General features: G+C 44.7%; 1 protein-coding gene across 13 annotated transcripts in view; it reads left to right on the forward strand.

Annotated features, from left to right (window-relative positions):
• PLEKHA6 (pleckstrin homology domain containing A6) overlaps positions 1–15929 on the forward strand; it is a 208985-nt gene that overhangs the window by 93261 nt on the left and 99795 nt on the right. Inside the window, exon 1 of one of the 13 annotated variants that reach the window (XM_078156399.1) lies at positions 4997–5161. The exons of 11 other annotated variants lie outside the window; for them this stretch is intronic. The gene's annotated coding sequence lies outside the window, so the exon portion shown is untranslated. Of the gene's footprint in view, positions 1–4996; positions 5162–13651; positions 13964–15929 lie in introns of those variants that run through there. One more of the 13 variants, XM_078156396.1, reaches the window with a different exon arrangement.

The following is a 15929-nucleotide window of genomic DNA, read 5'->3' on the forward strand; positions in this document are numbered from 1 at the left end:
GAAGACTAATTTCTGCTTTTCTAACCTTATCACCAGGGTGTCAAAGGAGAGCTGACAACTGTTATGAAGGTAGAATTAACAGGATTTAGTAACTGGTTGAATGTGGAGAGTAAGAGAGAATGAGGAGTCCAGGATGACACCTGGTTTTCAAGTCTGGGTTTCTACTTTTTTTTTTTGTTTTGTTAGGCAATTGGGGTTAAGTGACTTGCCCAGGGTCACACAGCTAGTAAGTGTCAAGTGTCTGGTCTGAGGCCAGATTTGAACTCAGGTCCTCCTGACTTCAGGGCTGGTGCTCTATCCACTGTGCCACCTAGCTGCCCCCAAGTCTGGGTTTCTAGAAGGATAATGCAACCCTGGAAGTTAGGAAGAGGGGAAGGTTTAGAGGAAAAGGTAATAAGTTCGTTTTGGATATGTTTACTTTAAGATATCTATGAGAATATAGTTTGCAATGTCTAATAGGCAATTGGAAATGTGCAACTAGAGACTTGGGCTGGACAAATAGACCTGCGAATCATCTGCATAGAGATGACAAGTGAATCCATAGAAGCTGATGACATCACCAAGAGATATAGCACAGAGGGAGAAGAGAAGAAGGCCCATCTATGGTTAGTGATTGCAACCTGGATGAGCCAGCAAAGGAACTAAAAAAGGAGTCTTCAGGTGGGAGGAGAACCATGAGAGATCTGGGTCATGAAAACGTAGAGAGAAGAGGGTATCAAGGAGAAGGTGACAGTGTCAGAGGCCACAGAGATGTCAAGAAGGATGCGGATTGAGAAAGGCCATTAGGTTTGGCCATTCAGACGCCGTTGGTGACTTGGGAGAGAGCTGTTTTGGCTGAATGATGAAGTCAGGAGCCAGACTGCAGAGAGTTAAGAAGAGAGTGAGATGAAGCGAAGTGGAGGCACCTTGTAGATGGCCTTCTCAAGGAGTTTCGCCATAAGAAGGAGAAATGTAGGACAACGGCTTACAGAAACTCTCCACTTCAGCCAGTTTGTCAACTTCCATTCCCTGTCTTTGTTCATTCCACGCCCTCCTACCTGTAATGGTTTTTCCCTCATCTGTACCAAAATTCTGCTCAACATGAAGGCCTATACCAAATGCCACCTCCTCCACAAAGTCTTCCCTGATCCTCCCACGTGGAAGCTGTCACTCCCTCCCCTGGGCTTCTTTAGTTTGCATCTCCCTTATGAAAATGGCTTATAATTGCATAACCCTTTAGGACTTTCCAAGCACTTTACAAATGTGAGCCTCACTTGAGCCTCACAACAACTCTGCGTGAGAGATGCTATTATTATTCCCATTTTACAGAGGAGGAAACTGAGGCCCAGGGATGTTAAGTGTATTCATCAAGGTCATGTAGATAGTAGAGGTCAGAGGTGTGATAGGAACCCATGTTTGCTGTTCTTTCCACTCTAACAAGTGCAGATAACTGTATACCTATCTTATATTCCTTGTCAGTTGGTAATCTTCTTGAGGGAAGAGACCTTTTTGGAACTTGTTTTCCTGTTCTACAAAATGGATTTGGATTAAATGATTTCTAAGGGTTTATCTAGCTCTAACAATCTTAAATTCTTTGAATTCAATTGAATTCAACTTTTATTAAGCATCTACTACAAGGTCAGGCACTGTGCTAATCACTGATACAAAGACAAAAAGAAAAATAGGCTGGTCTTCTCGGGGCTTACATTCTCCAGGAAGATACAACACGTAAATGGATAAGCAAATACAAAATAATTTGAGGAGGGAGAGAGTGCTAACAAGGGGATCCAGCAGGGCTTCCTGTAGGAGGTGGCACCTGGACCTCTGAGTCTAGTATGAGGCTAAACCAGGGGTGGGGATCCTGTGGCCTCGAGGCGACATGTAGCCTTCTAGGTCCTCAAGTGCAGCCCTTTGACTGAATCCAAACTGCGAAGAACAAATCCCCTTAATAAAAGGGATCCTGTTAAACAAGTCCTTTTTGTCCTGCAAAGTCTGGATTCAGTCAAAGGGCCGCACTTGAGGACCTAGAGGGCTACATGTAGGCCTCAAGGCTGCAGGTTCCCCACCTCTGTTCTAAAAGGCAAAGATAAGGAGGTGGTGCATTCCAGTCCTGGGGGACAGCTTGTCCAATGGCTTTAAGAAGGATCACACAATGCTGAATAGAGGGAACAGCAAATAGGCCAGTTTGGTGAGAATAGAGAATAGTGTAAAATAAGTCTGTAAAAGTAGGCTGGCAACAGATTTGGGGATTTTAAATGCTAGGCAAAAGACTTTACTTTTTATCCTACAGGCAATAGAGAGCTGTGGAGATTTTTGAAGCGGGAATGGACATGGAAGATTCTTTTGGTGCTGTATGGAAGATGTGTTAGAGAAGGGCGACCAGAAACAGAGGCATCAGTTAGGAAGCTATTACAATAAATAGTTATGGTAGAGTTAGCTACGAGGGCCTGATATAAGGTAGTGTTAGTGTGAGTGGAGAGATGGAGGTAGACTTGAGACATTTTGGAGTAGAATGGTCGAGACTTGGTGATTAATTGGATACCGGATGTGAGGGTGAAAGAAGAGTCAAGGATGACTTCCAGGCTATAAATCTAGGTGACAGGAAGAAGGATGGTGCCTTCAGGAGAAATAGGAAAATCTGAAGGATGGGTGAGTTTCAGGGGAAAGATAATGAGTTCCATTTTGGATATGTTGAGGACACTCAGGTGGAAATGTCCACCACCATAATTAGTGATGTGGGATGGGTACCTCAAGAGTAATTAGAGCTGGATATATAGATTTGGGAGCCATCTTCCAGGTTACTGAACCCTCAAGAACTGATGAGGTCACCAAGAAAACACAAAGAGAGAAGGCCCAGGAAAAAGCACTTCCAATCACTCAAGATTAGAGAGCAGGTGATGGATGATAATTGAACAAAGGATACTGAGGAGGAGTGTGATCAGAGAGGTAGGAAGAGAAGCAGGAGAGAGCCATGTCATGGAAGTCAAGGGAGAGGGTGTGTTCTATAGTGTCAAGCTGAAGAGGTCAAAGTGGATGAAGACTGAGAAGAGATCACTGGCGTTATTATTGTTTTGCTTTTACACCAGGCATTTCTGAATATCTTCCTCCTCCTTTTCCTCCCCCACAGGGAGCCTTTCCTTTTGATAAAGAAGAAAAATCCAGTTAAGCAAAACCAACCTACACTTTGGCCATATCTCCTAGTTTATGCAATATTCCACACCCATAGTCCCCCATTCCTCTAACCAAAGGAGGGAGGTGCATTTCCTCATTTATTTGCAGAACCAAGATTAGGCCATCAGATTTAGAAGCTGAGAGAACTGCTAACCTTGTGAAGAGGAGTTTCATTTAAATGGTAAAGTGAGAAGCCAGATTGCAGTGGGTTGAGAAGTGAGTGGGAGGTGAGGAAGTAGAGGCCATTAGTGCATATGGCTTTGTTTCCAGGAGTCTGACTCTGAAAGGAAGGAGGAATTTTTAAGAATGGGGGCATATTTGTAGGCAACCATTGAGAAGCCTGCAGATAAGGAGATGGAAGTCAAGAAACGGAGAAGAATGATCAGAGGGACAAGCTTCTGAAGGAGACTGGAGGTGAGAGAGATGATGCTTTAGAGTCAGAAAGACCCGAGTTCAAATATGGCCCCAAACACTAGCTATGTGACCCTGGGCCTCTCAGCTTTCTTTTCCTTATGCCGTGCTATTTCTGTAAATCAATCTGGATGAAGCAGAGGGTCCATATAAGGAAATAATGGGAGATAAAGTGGGAATGTGAATTGGGGTCAAATTAGAGGGCCTTGAATGTTAGGCTAAGAAGTTGATACTTTATCCATTAGGCAGTAGGAAGCCAGTGAAGATTTTTGAGATAGTGATGTAATAAAAACAGGGTCCAGTAGGACTACATTGAAATCAGTGTTTCTCAAATCAGTTTAGCTGCAGAACACTTTAAAGCTTGACATATATTGATGGAACCCATAAATGTTGGTTCAAGGAATCTGGGGCAGTTTGGAAACTATGTCCTCTACTGTCCCGGACGGAATATAATTTTTTTAAACCCAAAGAAGTTTCCAGAATCTCTCTTAATCATCCACCATAAGTACTTCCTGGTATCTAATCTAATGGTGTACTGCTATAATCACAACCTGTTTCCACCTGATCTGAGTCCCAGGAGGTGCAGAAGGACTGGACAGTGCTTAACATCTGGTGGAAGAAATCAGTCTCTCATTCTTGCCCTAAGAACCGACAGATCTGTGATGTTGGTGGAAAGAAAGAGTATATGCCAATGTACCATGTCTGGCTGGCAGGACTGCCAGGCACAGGCTGGGGAAAAGTTCAGCATTGGTATCAGCTGCCTGCCTGATATCACCTGTCCAGTCCCGCGGGTGTGTGTTTAGGAAAGGTTTGGGTCACGTTAATGAGAAGTGCCGATAACAGGCACACAGTCAAGACTCTTGTCTTTGTCCCTAAAATGCTGTCTCCCCTCCCCTTAAGTTTATCCCTTTGCAAAATGGGTTCCATCTCTTCAGTCTCCTCCCATTCCCATCTATCAGATATCTGGCAGGTAAAAAATCCAGAGCTTGTGAGAGCAAAGGTACTAGACTGAGAAAGAAGAATATATAATTAGGAGTAGCTAAAGGGGGCTTCAGCTGTTTCTCATCCCTAGCCTGGGTCTGGCCTCTGCCTCTGATACCAGAGAGCATGGCATGACAGGTGAGCTACACAGACTATAGTTGTTCCTCCCCTCCCTCCATTCTAACAGGCTCTTCCTCAGGTAAGGGGGGGAGAGATCCCCAATAAGCACCCTCCTTGTCCCTTGTCCCTCACACCCTGCCACCCTATTTGGTCCATTACCTTCTATCCGACATAGACAAGAGTGCCTGGAAGGCTCCCAAAGCATCTAACACTCCCCAAAGCCTGCTTATCCAGAGCTGTGAATTCTTCCCACCCCGATTTCTGAGGGTGAGTGGAACATTCTATTTAAAGGGTGAAACAAAAACAGGTGAGTGTACAGTGTAGGAAAAGGAATGAGAGACCTTCAAGTGAGGGAGAATACTGATGAGCCCACTTCGTTGCCTGCCCCCCACTTCTCTCATCTTCCTGTCAGCCCAGTGGTGGGTACTTTTCTCCCAATGCACTGACCCCAGAATGCCACGACACCAGAACATAGTCCTTGCTTCCCTAGGGAGTCCAGGTAAGAGGACCCCCACTCCTTTAGAAGATAGCCTCTTTCCTTCTGGGAACCCCTCTACTCCCATCCCAACTTTCTGATCGCCCACTGGTAGGCTAGGAAAGTACCTGCCAGGAGATAAGGAGGAGGGCAGAAGCGGGCACTTCTCTCTGTTCCCCAGCAAACAATAGGGACCTTTCCAGGAAGCTGGGGGGAGGGAATTACCTGTAAGAGGATCCCTGGGTGGATGAGGTGTGTCGGTAGCTTGAACAGGTTTCCATGTCGCTAGTGTCCGATTAATTAGGCACCTACACGGTGCTCTCTGCTAATGACCACATCAGCTGGGCAGATGGCAGATAAAGGGGTAAGGGGTGCGGGTAGTAGCTTCAGAACACTCATTGATGAAAGCCTGGAGGACAGTTGTTTGGGTAGTGGCTTACCTGAGCCCAGAAACCAGTCAGAAGAAATGATTACCTCTTTTGGGGAGGGAGAGGAGAATGTGTTTGGATTAGATATGTGAGAATGAGGGGGGACAGGTGGCTTCTTTTGCCAGGTTTCTCCAGGGATGGGGATAGACAATGGACCTGTGGTTTTGTTTTTGTTGTTTTGGTCTAGGGAACTCATAAGTGAGGGAACTCCTCTGCAATTTATAGTCTTAGAGTTCCTTGGAGCACCAAGTGCTCAAGTGACTGGCAGGGCATTCATTACACAACCTGTGTGTAGCAGAGGCGCTATTTGAATCCAGATCTTGGCTTTGAGGCTGGCTCTCCAGCCGAGATGCCAAGCTGCCTCGGGGCTCATGCCTCCCCAGGCCCAGGCGTTGGTGGGTGGCCCATTCTTCCCTCTAGGGCTACAAGGAGCTCTACCTGGCGGCTCCTGCCAGTTGCACATTCTTGTCACAAAGATTAAGCCACGAAGGTTACCCCAGATCAGAGTTTAAAGGACTGGAATTATTTCCTCCCAAGGGACTCAGTAGTGAGACAGTGAGGCCTGGGCTCTGTTCTCACCTCCACTACCAACTTTGTGTGAACCACTTGGCGAAATCATTTAATTTCCTTGGTCCTCAGCTTCCTCACCTGTAAAATGTGCTTATATGGGAATCATTTCTACTGCTGAGGGGGTCAGTGAAGCGAATGAGATCAGGAATGTAAATATTTCTAGAGCTGTGTTTAAACTCTCTAGGTGGAGTCCAATCAATTGTTCTTTTTTTTTTCTAGGCCTCTGAATTCCCCTCCCCCTCCCCCCAACACTACCCCCTTGCTGAGAAATTACATGGGGCTGAGAACTGTGGGAAATCAGGGGTGACTGGTGGAAGAATGAATACACACAGACCTCTGTATCGATGTAAACACAATAGCCCAATTGGAAACAATTCTCCAACCTGGAGTTCCTACCCTTGTTATGTTGTGACAGAATCTTTTCTTCTAAAAGTCTCTGAGCTCTTCTGAGCTTGGTGTTATTAGAGACAAGTAGAGGTTCTTGGGTATCTGCTGAAGCTCTCTGTGGTCTGGCTGAATTTAAGGGTTTGGGGGCTCTAATAACAACAGCAGGAAGTAGTGAAACTCAGTGAGATGAAGTCTGGACTTGGAGTCAGAGGAGCTGAGTTCAAATCCTTGTTCTATTTACTACTGGTATAACCTTGGACAGTCAATCAGTAAGTATTTATTAAGCACCTTCTGTGTGCCAGGCAGTGTGCTAAGGGTGGGGATATAAATACGGAGAATAAAACAAGTCACTTTACCTCCTTAAGCCTCACATACACAATTAACTACAAAATAAACGCAACGTAGTCAAATACAAGGTAGGAAGGAAAGACATTAGTAGTTCAGGGATATCAGGAAAGGCTTCATAGAGAAGATGATGCTTGAGCTGTGTCTTAAAGGAAGTGAGGTATTCTTTGAGGAATGTGTGAGAAATAGAGAGTTTGATTGGATCATAGAGTTCAGGAAGAAGAATGTACTATATCAGGCGGAAGAAGCAGATTGGAGCCAGCTTGTAAAGGTCTTTAAAAATCAAACGGTTGATATTTTACCCTAGAGGCAGCAGGGAGTCACAGGAGTTTATTGAGTTGGGAAGTGACGTGGTCAGATCCTCATTTAAAGAGCATTTTGGAAACAGTGCAGAGGAAGGATTGGAGGAGGATGAGATGTGGGGCAAAGAGAACAACTAGGAAGCCATTGCAATAGTCCAGGTGAAAAGTGATGAGCACCTGTACTGAGGTGGTGGCTATATGAGTGGAGAGAAGGGGTCAGATGTGAGAGACAATGTGGATGTAGAAACAGCAAGATTTGGCAATGGTTAGATAAGAAGGGGGAGGGAAAGTGAGGAATTAAGGCCAATGCCAAGGTTATCAATGTAGGAGACTAGAAGGGTAGCAGGGATTATGTATTGTCCAAGGCCCAGTGAGCAGCAGCTTTTGTCACCAAGGCAAATTGATAGGCTCAAATGAGAGGAACTACTTTCATCTTCAACCAGAAATATTTACAATAAAGATTCAGTCTTAATAATACCTTGGTGCATTTACTCAGATAGGTTTGGGGTCTTCTCTGTTGAACAAAATTACCGTTATCTTTACAGGATAGATTGAAGGTAAGCATGCTTAGAGGCAGGAGGATGGACAAAATGTCCTCTTAGGACCCCTCCCAGTCTAAGGATCCAGTGATTCCATGTCTCTTAAATCTTCTGAGTGTTTTAGAAGGAAGAAATATAAATTTTCTTCATTATGATCCAATATCTCAAGAATCTGGGATTTCATCCCTATATTTCATCCCAGTAGGATATAAAGTCTACATTGTGTTGAGGACTATTTTGGTTTTTGTCTTTGGGTCCCCAGCACCTAGAATGGGCCTGGTACATAATATGTGATTCAGACCTTCTTCATCTCTTAGTTGGATTATTGTAATAACTTTTTTATTGGTCTGTCTGCCTAAAGTTCAGTGGCATGTTGGTAAATATTTAGCAACCAACCCTGTAGGAAAAAAAAGTACTCATGATGACTTTTAAGTTTCATCTGCATTATTAACGTTTTCTCTATCATTTTATGTCTCAGTAATCAGCAAAACAATAAGTCAAGTCCCAATTAGTAGCATTTGCTGAATTCCGAGATATAAATGTTCATATTGAAAACTGAACAGTTGACTCTCATGAGCTGGCGTGAGCTGGTGTGAGCTGGCTCCAGCCCCTACTCAAGTCTCTTCCTATTCCAATCCATTATCTGCATAACTGCCAAAGAGATTTTCCTAAAGCATCGGTCTGACCATGTTATCCTTTTGCTCAGTAGACTTTGTTGGCTCCCTAGTACCTCTGGGATCAAGCATAAATCCTTCATTCGACATTTAAAGGACTTCACAGCCTTCCTACTTTCTGTTCTTTTTTATATCCTACTCCCTTCCAGCTCTGGCCTGCTCATGAGGAGCGATTATTTCATTCACTCTATTTGTTTACCCAAGCATCTGGCCTCATGGGACACTTCATCCCTTGTCTCTGAACTGTGCTCCTCATGTCTGAATTTCTCTCCCTCCTGACCTCCCTCCAACTCTTAGAATCCTTGGGCTTCCCTTAAGACTCAGCTCAAGCTGCACGTCTTTCAGGAGGCTTTTTCCAGCCCCCGTAGCTCAGGGGTGGGGAACCTGTGGCCTCGAAGCTACATGTGGCCCTCTAGGTCCTCAAGTGTGGCCCTTTAACCGAATCCAAACTTCACAGAATGAATTCTGTTAATAAAACGATTTGTTCTATAAAACTTGGACTCAGTCAAAAGGCTGAACCCAAGGACCTAAAAGGCCACATGTGGCCACGAGGCCAAGGTTCCCCATCCCTGCCCTAGCTACTCTGGCCATCCCCTCTAAGGCTGCCTTCCTTCTACTTTATATGGATTTGTATGTTCATATTTGTATATGTCATCTGCCCCATTATAATAGAAGCTCTGTGAGGGCAGGGACTCTTCTTGCTTTTCTTTGCAGTCCCATTGCTTATTTCAAGGCCTAATAAGTGTTCAGTGAAAGTTTGGGGGCAGCCAGCCCTGGAGTCAGGAAGACCTGAGTTTAAATCCATTGTCAGACACTTCCTAGCTATGTGACCCTGGGCAAGTCATTTAACCTCTTTTTGCCTCAGTTTCCTCATCTGTAAAATGAGGATAATAATAGTATCTACCTCCCAGCGTTGTTGTAAGGATCAAATGAGATAATTATAAAGAGCTTAGCGTAGTGCCTGGTATATAGTAAGTGCTATATAATTGTTAGCTACCATTATTATTATTATTGATTGAATAAAGTTTTTTGAACTGAATTGACTATAAATATTTCTGTCAATACAGATCACAATCTCTCTGTCTTCTAGCATGAGCTTCTATGGCTAAAAAAAAATCAATGCTTGGTGACCAGCCTTCTAGTAACATGTCTCTTTATACTTAGGCTGATTCTTGTGTGACAGAAATGTAGGCTGTCATGGGGCCCATACTTGAAGCCTTTCCAGCTTGATAGCTTGGCAGAGCTTTTGAGAATCTAGGGTCCCATCTACATCATGACCAGGCATCAGAGGAAGACTTTAGCAGTCTTCCCTTTATCATGTTTGACAATTATTTTTACCTTTTTGCTTCTTATTTAAACAACATTTGTGTTGCTCCAAAGGCAGAAGCAGGCCCAGCAGGTGGATGCCACAGAGAATTAGGTTTTGGTATGATAGTGATCAGAACTGGACTACGATGAAATGGGACGTCTTAGGAAGCAGCAAATTCACCATCACTGGAAGTGTTCAAACAAAGGCTGGAGGATCGCTGGGCAGGGGTGGATTAAAGAAGGAGTCCTCCTTTGTACAGTTAGACTCAGTGACCTCTAAGGTCTCTTCCAACTCTGTGATCCTGTGACCACTGACATTCTACAACTAAGGATGGGCATTTGAAGGACAGAAAGAATAAATGTGAAGTTGGAACTATAGCAAGAGTTTCCTGGAATTCTCAAGCTTCCTTCTTCAAGTGAGTCTCCTTTTGTCTGGACCAAGTCCCAACCCTAGCACCTCACATCTCTCTGCCAGGAATCCTTTCAAAAGGATTCCAGTCTGGAAATTACCACTGCATGTTGTATGTAGCTGGTTGCTTGTTTGCATAGCTAACCTTCACTGGAGGTTATATGATCCCCATTGGGAGGATCTTTCTTTCTTTCTTTCTTTCTTTCTTTCTTTCTTTCTTTCTTTCTTTCTTTCTTTCTTTCTTTCTTTCTTTCTTTCTTTCTTTCTTTCTTCTTTTCCTTCCTTCCTTCCTTCCTTCCTTCCTTCCTTCCTTCCTTCCTTCCTTCCTTCCTTCCTTCCTTCCTTCCTTCCTTCCTTCCTCCCTTCCTCCCTTCTTTCCTCCCTTCCTCCCTTTCTTAAGTGACTTGCCCAGAGTCACACAACTAGCAAGTGTCTGAGGCCAGATTTGAACTCAGGTCTTCCTGACTCTAGGGCTGGTGCTCTATCTACTGTGCCACCTAGCTCTCCCCTTTGTCTGTTTCACTTGCTCTATCTAGTACCCAGCACAGGTAGATGCTTAGCAAGTTGTTGTTTTGATTATTTTAGTCATGTCCAGACCCCATTGGGGGTTTTCTTGGCAAAGATACTGGAGTGTAGTCAGCAGCTATTGATCTTACGTGCAAGACCCTCTGCTAGGTATGAAAGGCAACAAAATGTGGTGGAAAGAACTCTGGACTTAGTGGAAGGAGGCCAGGGTTCAAATACTAGTCTTGATACTCATTAACTATGGACCTTGGGGAAATCACTTAGCCTTTCTGAGCTGAAGTTACCTCATCTGTAAAATGGGTATAATAATACATGGACTACCTACTTCCTAGAGTTGTGAGAAAAGCAATTTTTAAACTTTAAAGCACTATATGAATGTGAGTTATTGTTAACGGGAGTACTTAAAAATGCTGTACACATTAGCTACCATCAAGAAGACAATGTGACATCATGGATAGAGCACTGGCCTTGTACTCAAGAGGACCTGAGTTCAAATCCAGTCTCAGACCAGACACTGTGTGACCCTGGGCAAGTAACTTAACCCCAATTGCCTCACCAAAAAAAAAAAAAAGAGGAAAATTTCAAAACTGACTTAGGGCTCAAACCTGGGTGACTGACAAAATGATGATGACATCCATAGAAATAGGGAAGTCAAAAGGGGGAGTCAGTTACCTTAGTGGGTGTGGGGAAGAGAAGGGAAGAGAAGGATTTGGGTTTTAGATATGCTGAGGCTAAGGTGATAGTTTGGCATCCAGGGTGTCTAATCAATCAAGCGCTGGGAATTCAAGAAAGGAAAAGACAGTCCCTGCCGTTGGGGGGCTTACATTCTAATGGGACACAACATGTGTGTAAATAAGTACAGTATACACAAGGCAGTCTTAGAGGGGAGACACTGGCATCCCTGAAGGGGAGGGAGAGGCTGGGAAAGGGCTCCGGTACAAGGTGGTGTTCGAGCGAATCTTGAAGGATGCCAGGGGGAGCATTCCAGGCAAAGGGGATAATCAGTGCAAAGGCATAGAGACTGGATATTGATCGTCATGTTCGAGGAAGAAAAATAGACCAGACAATCAGACATTTAGGACTGGAACTTGGGTAAGAGGCCGGCCTGGACTTACCGATTTGGGATCCAGTCTTCGTAACCCTCATAGTTGAAGCCGTGAATACGTATTGTTAATTACTGACCTTAACCTATGACATAAAGTGCTTTTCAGTTCAGAAGCAGATGTAGCAAGCATGCGAAAGGTCATCAACACAATCATAGTTCCTGGTTTCTTAGCTTTTACAGTCTAAGACATGCAAACGGTAAACATGGTAACAGAATAGAAACATGGGTTCACACTATGTGAGTGCACAGTAGCATACTGATATTATGTTCAGATCAGGAGTAAAATGTATGAGCTTAATGCAAAAAACAATGCTCTGAGAGTCAGGCTGACCTAGGATCTAGACTGGGCTCTTCTACTAATCAGCTGTTGCTCAAGCAAATCATTTCGTCCTCTGATCGTCAATTTTCTTATCTGTCAAATGATAGGGTTGGACAAGAAAATAATAGTTTACATTCACAGTGTTTGTATATATACATAGATATAGATAGATAGATAGAACAATGAATAGAGTGCCGGGCCTGGAGTCAGGAAGACCTGAGTTCAAATTCTGCCTCAGATGCCTACTGGCTGTGTGACCCTGGGCAAGTCACTTAACCCTGGTTACCTCAGTGTCCTCATCTGTAAAATGAGCTGGAGTAGGAAATGGCAGATCACTCCAGCATCTTTGCCAAGAAAACCCCAAAGGGGGTCATGAAGAGTCAACACAATTGAAATGTCTGAACAACCACAGATACATAGATACATAGATATAGACACATATAGATATCTATATCTATATCTATCTATCTGTCTGTCTGTCTATCTATCTATCTATCTATCTATCTATCTATCTATCTATCTACACACATATCCACTCCTCATTACAACCCTGTGGGGATAGATAATACAAGTAGTCAGTTTCTATGGGATTTACAGCAGGAGTTCATAGAGGCTATGACTTATCCACAGTCACACAGTTGGTAAATGGTCAAGCCAAGACTTGAATTCAAGTCTCCTGACTTCCAGGCCAGTGGCTCTTGGCATTCTCTCACAGCACCTCTGGATGAGTCCCATTGTTAACCTTTAACTCTAACAGTCCCTGTTTTTCTGCTGTGGGTTGGAAGTGAGGAAGAATAGCTGTGATTATCTCGTAGCTAGATGCAGAAAGAAGAGAGGGAACCCATCACACTGAGAACTGACCTTTAGATTACTTCTCCAGCCCCATCCTCAGTGGTCAAATGCATCTGCCAATGGACTCTAAAGTCATGGGCCAGGGCAGTTATTCACAGAGTCGTGTTACTACTAGTGCCATCTTTCTGGGTTCAGGACTAACATGAGTCCTGTTCCGTGGAATAGGGGTGGAGGGTGGGGTAGGAAAGTGTGGTATTAATGAAATGCACTGGCTCGGGGATGAGAGGGCCTGGGTTCAAATCCCATCTCCAGCATGTACTACCTACGTATGACTTTGGGCAAATGACTTAATTAGCGTGTCTGTGTCACAGTTTCTTCATGTATAAAATGAGAGGGTTGGGCCAGATAGCCTCTAAGTTCCCTTTCACATGGAAATCTAATGATCCTTCTTAGAATGGGAGCTTCTTTCCAGTGGAGATTATTATATTCATTCATATGTTGTAGGCTCTTTAAAAATACTTGTTCCTAGTTCCTAGACCATCTGGGGAGGGGTTCTGGAGAAGCTTATTTTGTGAAGTTCTCCTCCCCCCCATCCTTTTAGTCCTCACCACTAAAAAGGAGCTGTCAGGGACTAAGGGAGGTGGGTGGGCTCCTGGCGGGTCTCTCTCAAAGCTTTTCAATCCATTGAGTTCCTGTAAGAGCAGCTAGAGGGCTGTCTGATGTTACCAAGGGAGCAGGGTGGGGTAGAGAGAGGAGGCGAGAGTGCTGGGGCTGGGCTGGGCTAGGCTGGGGAGCCATGCGGATCTGGGGGTGTGAGTATGTTTATATAGGGCTCGGCCAATCTGCAGTTTCAGATTTCAGACCCAGCTTATCAAGCAGTCTTTTCCCTGCCTTGTCAGTTGGCTTGGGGAAGGGAGAGAGTGCTTCTCCGGCACTTTCCTGGGAGGCAGAGAAGCTGTGGATTCCTGGGTTCGTCCCTTCCTTCTCTCCTTCCATGGACGCTGCTGGGCTCTCTTCCCTCACGGCAGCAGTTTATTCACATTTGGATCCCTGCTTTCTCCTCTGCTCCTTTCCTCACTAGCATCTCTCCCCATTGTCTCCTGGGCGCTCTGCAGATGTAAAGGTAAAATCCAGGTGCTTGGTTCCCATGGAACTTGAGTTGGTCCCATGACTGGGGGAGAGGCTTCCTAGGGGACTAGGGAAAGACATGAGGACATGTGTCTTGTGTTATGCAAAGAGAAGTAAGGGGCAGTGGGGGGATACCCCATTAATCTGTGGTAGGGATTAATGCATTGTTACATCCTTCTCTCTTTCCCTGGGTGGGGGTCGAAGGCGGGAAAGGAGAAGGGAAAGCAATTCCATTTTCACTTCCTTCCCTCCAAGTAGATCTCAATACCCCTCCCTATGTTCATTCTCTACTCTTCTCAGTACTATACTCCCTCCCCTTCTCTCATGCCTCCCAACTCACTGAAGAGTAAGTATCTGACCTTTTATTGCAGTCTTGACTGCAGCGGACCCAAAATGCTGGGAGGGAAGAATGAAGTAGAAAGCTTTGAAGATAGGTGACCTGTGCTGGAGATAGGCATCCAGAGGTTAAATGCCCTTGGGCATTGCCTGCTCTCAGTGAAAAGCTTAGGAATGCCCTTAAGAGGTTGGGGTTTTGTGTGTGTGGTTGGGGGCTGTGAGTCATGGATCTTGGCTTTGCTGGTGTGATATGTAGAGGCCTTTTTTTGGGGGGGGCAGCGGTTTGTCAGTCAGTCAATAATCATTTATTTTTGCTTATAGAACTGGCCTCAAACTACATGAAAGAACCGAAATTCTGGGAGACAAAGTATGAGGGGCTCCTCAACTTTAAGTTTAATGGAATGGAGGCAGAAAAGTCAGCCTTTTCTAAGGTCAAAAAGAGATAAATTTGGGCAGAGGCAGTGGGTGGGGAAGGTTGGCTGGCTGTGTTTGGAGTGTGCTGTCAGGGATTGTGTGGGGGTGGTACCCCGTGTCAGGGAGCAAGGGTCTAAGGCCTTGCAGGTGAGCCATATCGTACGTTGATCCTGCCAGATTCGATGCCCGGTACCTGTGGGTGGATGTCCCAGCCCACGGGAAAGAACAGGCTTTGTGGCCTGCACATGCTGTGAAGCTGGATCAGGCCAGGGGTGGTGGGTGGGCTGGCTTGGATTGGGTCCAGCAAGAGGCTGGAGGGGGCTTTCGGAAAGCACATTTTTGGGTGGTGGTGGTCATGGTCTCCTGTGAGGACCAGGGAGGTAGGGGAAGAGACCAACATCAAGCAGAGTGTGAGTCCTGAAATCTGAGACAGGCCACCCACCTGTCCAAAACTCCTGGCAAACAGTGATCTCAAAGCACGTGGTGGTTATCATGATCCGGTAGAAAGCAAAAAGAGGTAGCTTGGTGGAGTGTGAAGAAGACTGATTTGAAGTCAAAAGATGTGGGTTTGAATGTCCCTGCTATCATTGGGCATTATATTTAAACAATTTCCTCATCTTTAGAATGAGAGGGTTGGATGAGATGATTTCTAGGGTACCTTCTAGTTGTAAATAGCATGATCCCATGGTCATATCCTGACTAGTAATTCAGCTCAGTGACTATCCTCAGGCTATAAGGGCTGGCAGAGGTGTGCTGGGGCTGGTGCAAACTGAGGGATGATTGTTAAATTTTCAGGGTGAGCATTTACATCTCGGAAATTGGCAAATGCTGTAAGTTGGGCCTTGATTTATTGTTGTGTTGATTGTCTGGACTCAGATGAAACTTTAAAAATGTGCCCTGCTTTTAATTTGAGAGCTGGCTGTTAAACCTTTACCAGCACATCCTTGTGGTAGTCTAATACCTGATTGAACATTCAAAGGGGCAAAGAGAAGGGAAAGGAATAAGGGAATAAACATTTATGAAGCATCTCCTCTGTGTCAGGTACTGTGCTAAGTGCTTCAGAGATAATATCTCATTTGATCCTCACAATAACCTAGTGAGATGGGTCCTATTATTTTTACAATTGAGGCAAACAGAAGCTCAGTCACTTACCCAGAGTGATACAGCTAGTAAGTATCTAAGGCCAGATTTGAATTTAGGTCTTTCTGACT

This window comes from Phascolarctos cinereus, unplaced genomic scaffold (genome assembly GCF_003287225.1).
Source record: "Phascolarctos cinereus isolate Bilbo 61053 unplaced genomic scaffold, phaCin_HiC Scaffold_5;HRSCAF=322, whole genome shotgun sequence".
Lineage (NCBI taxonomy): Eukaryota > Metazoa > Chordata > Mammalia > Diprotodontia > Phascolarctidae > Phascolarctos > Phascolarctos cinereus.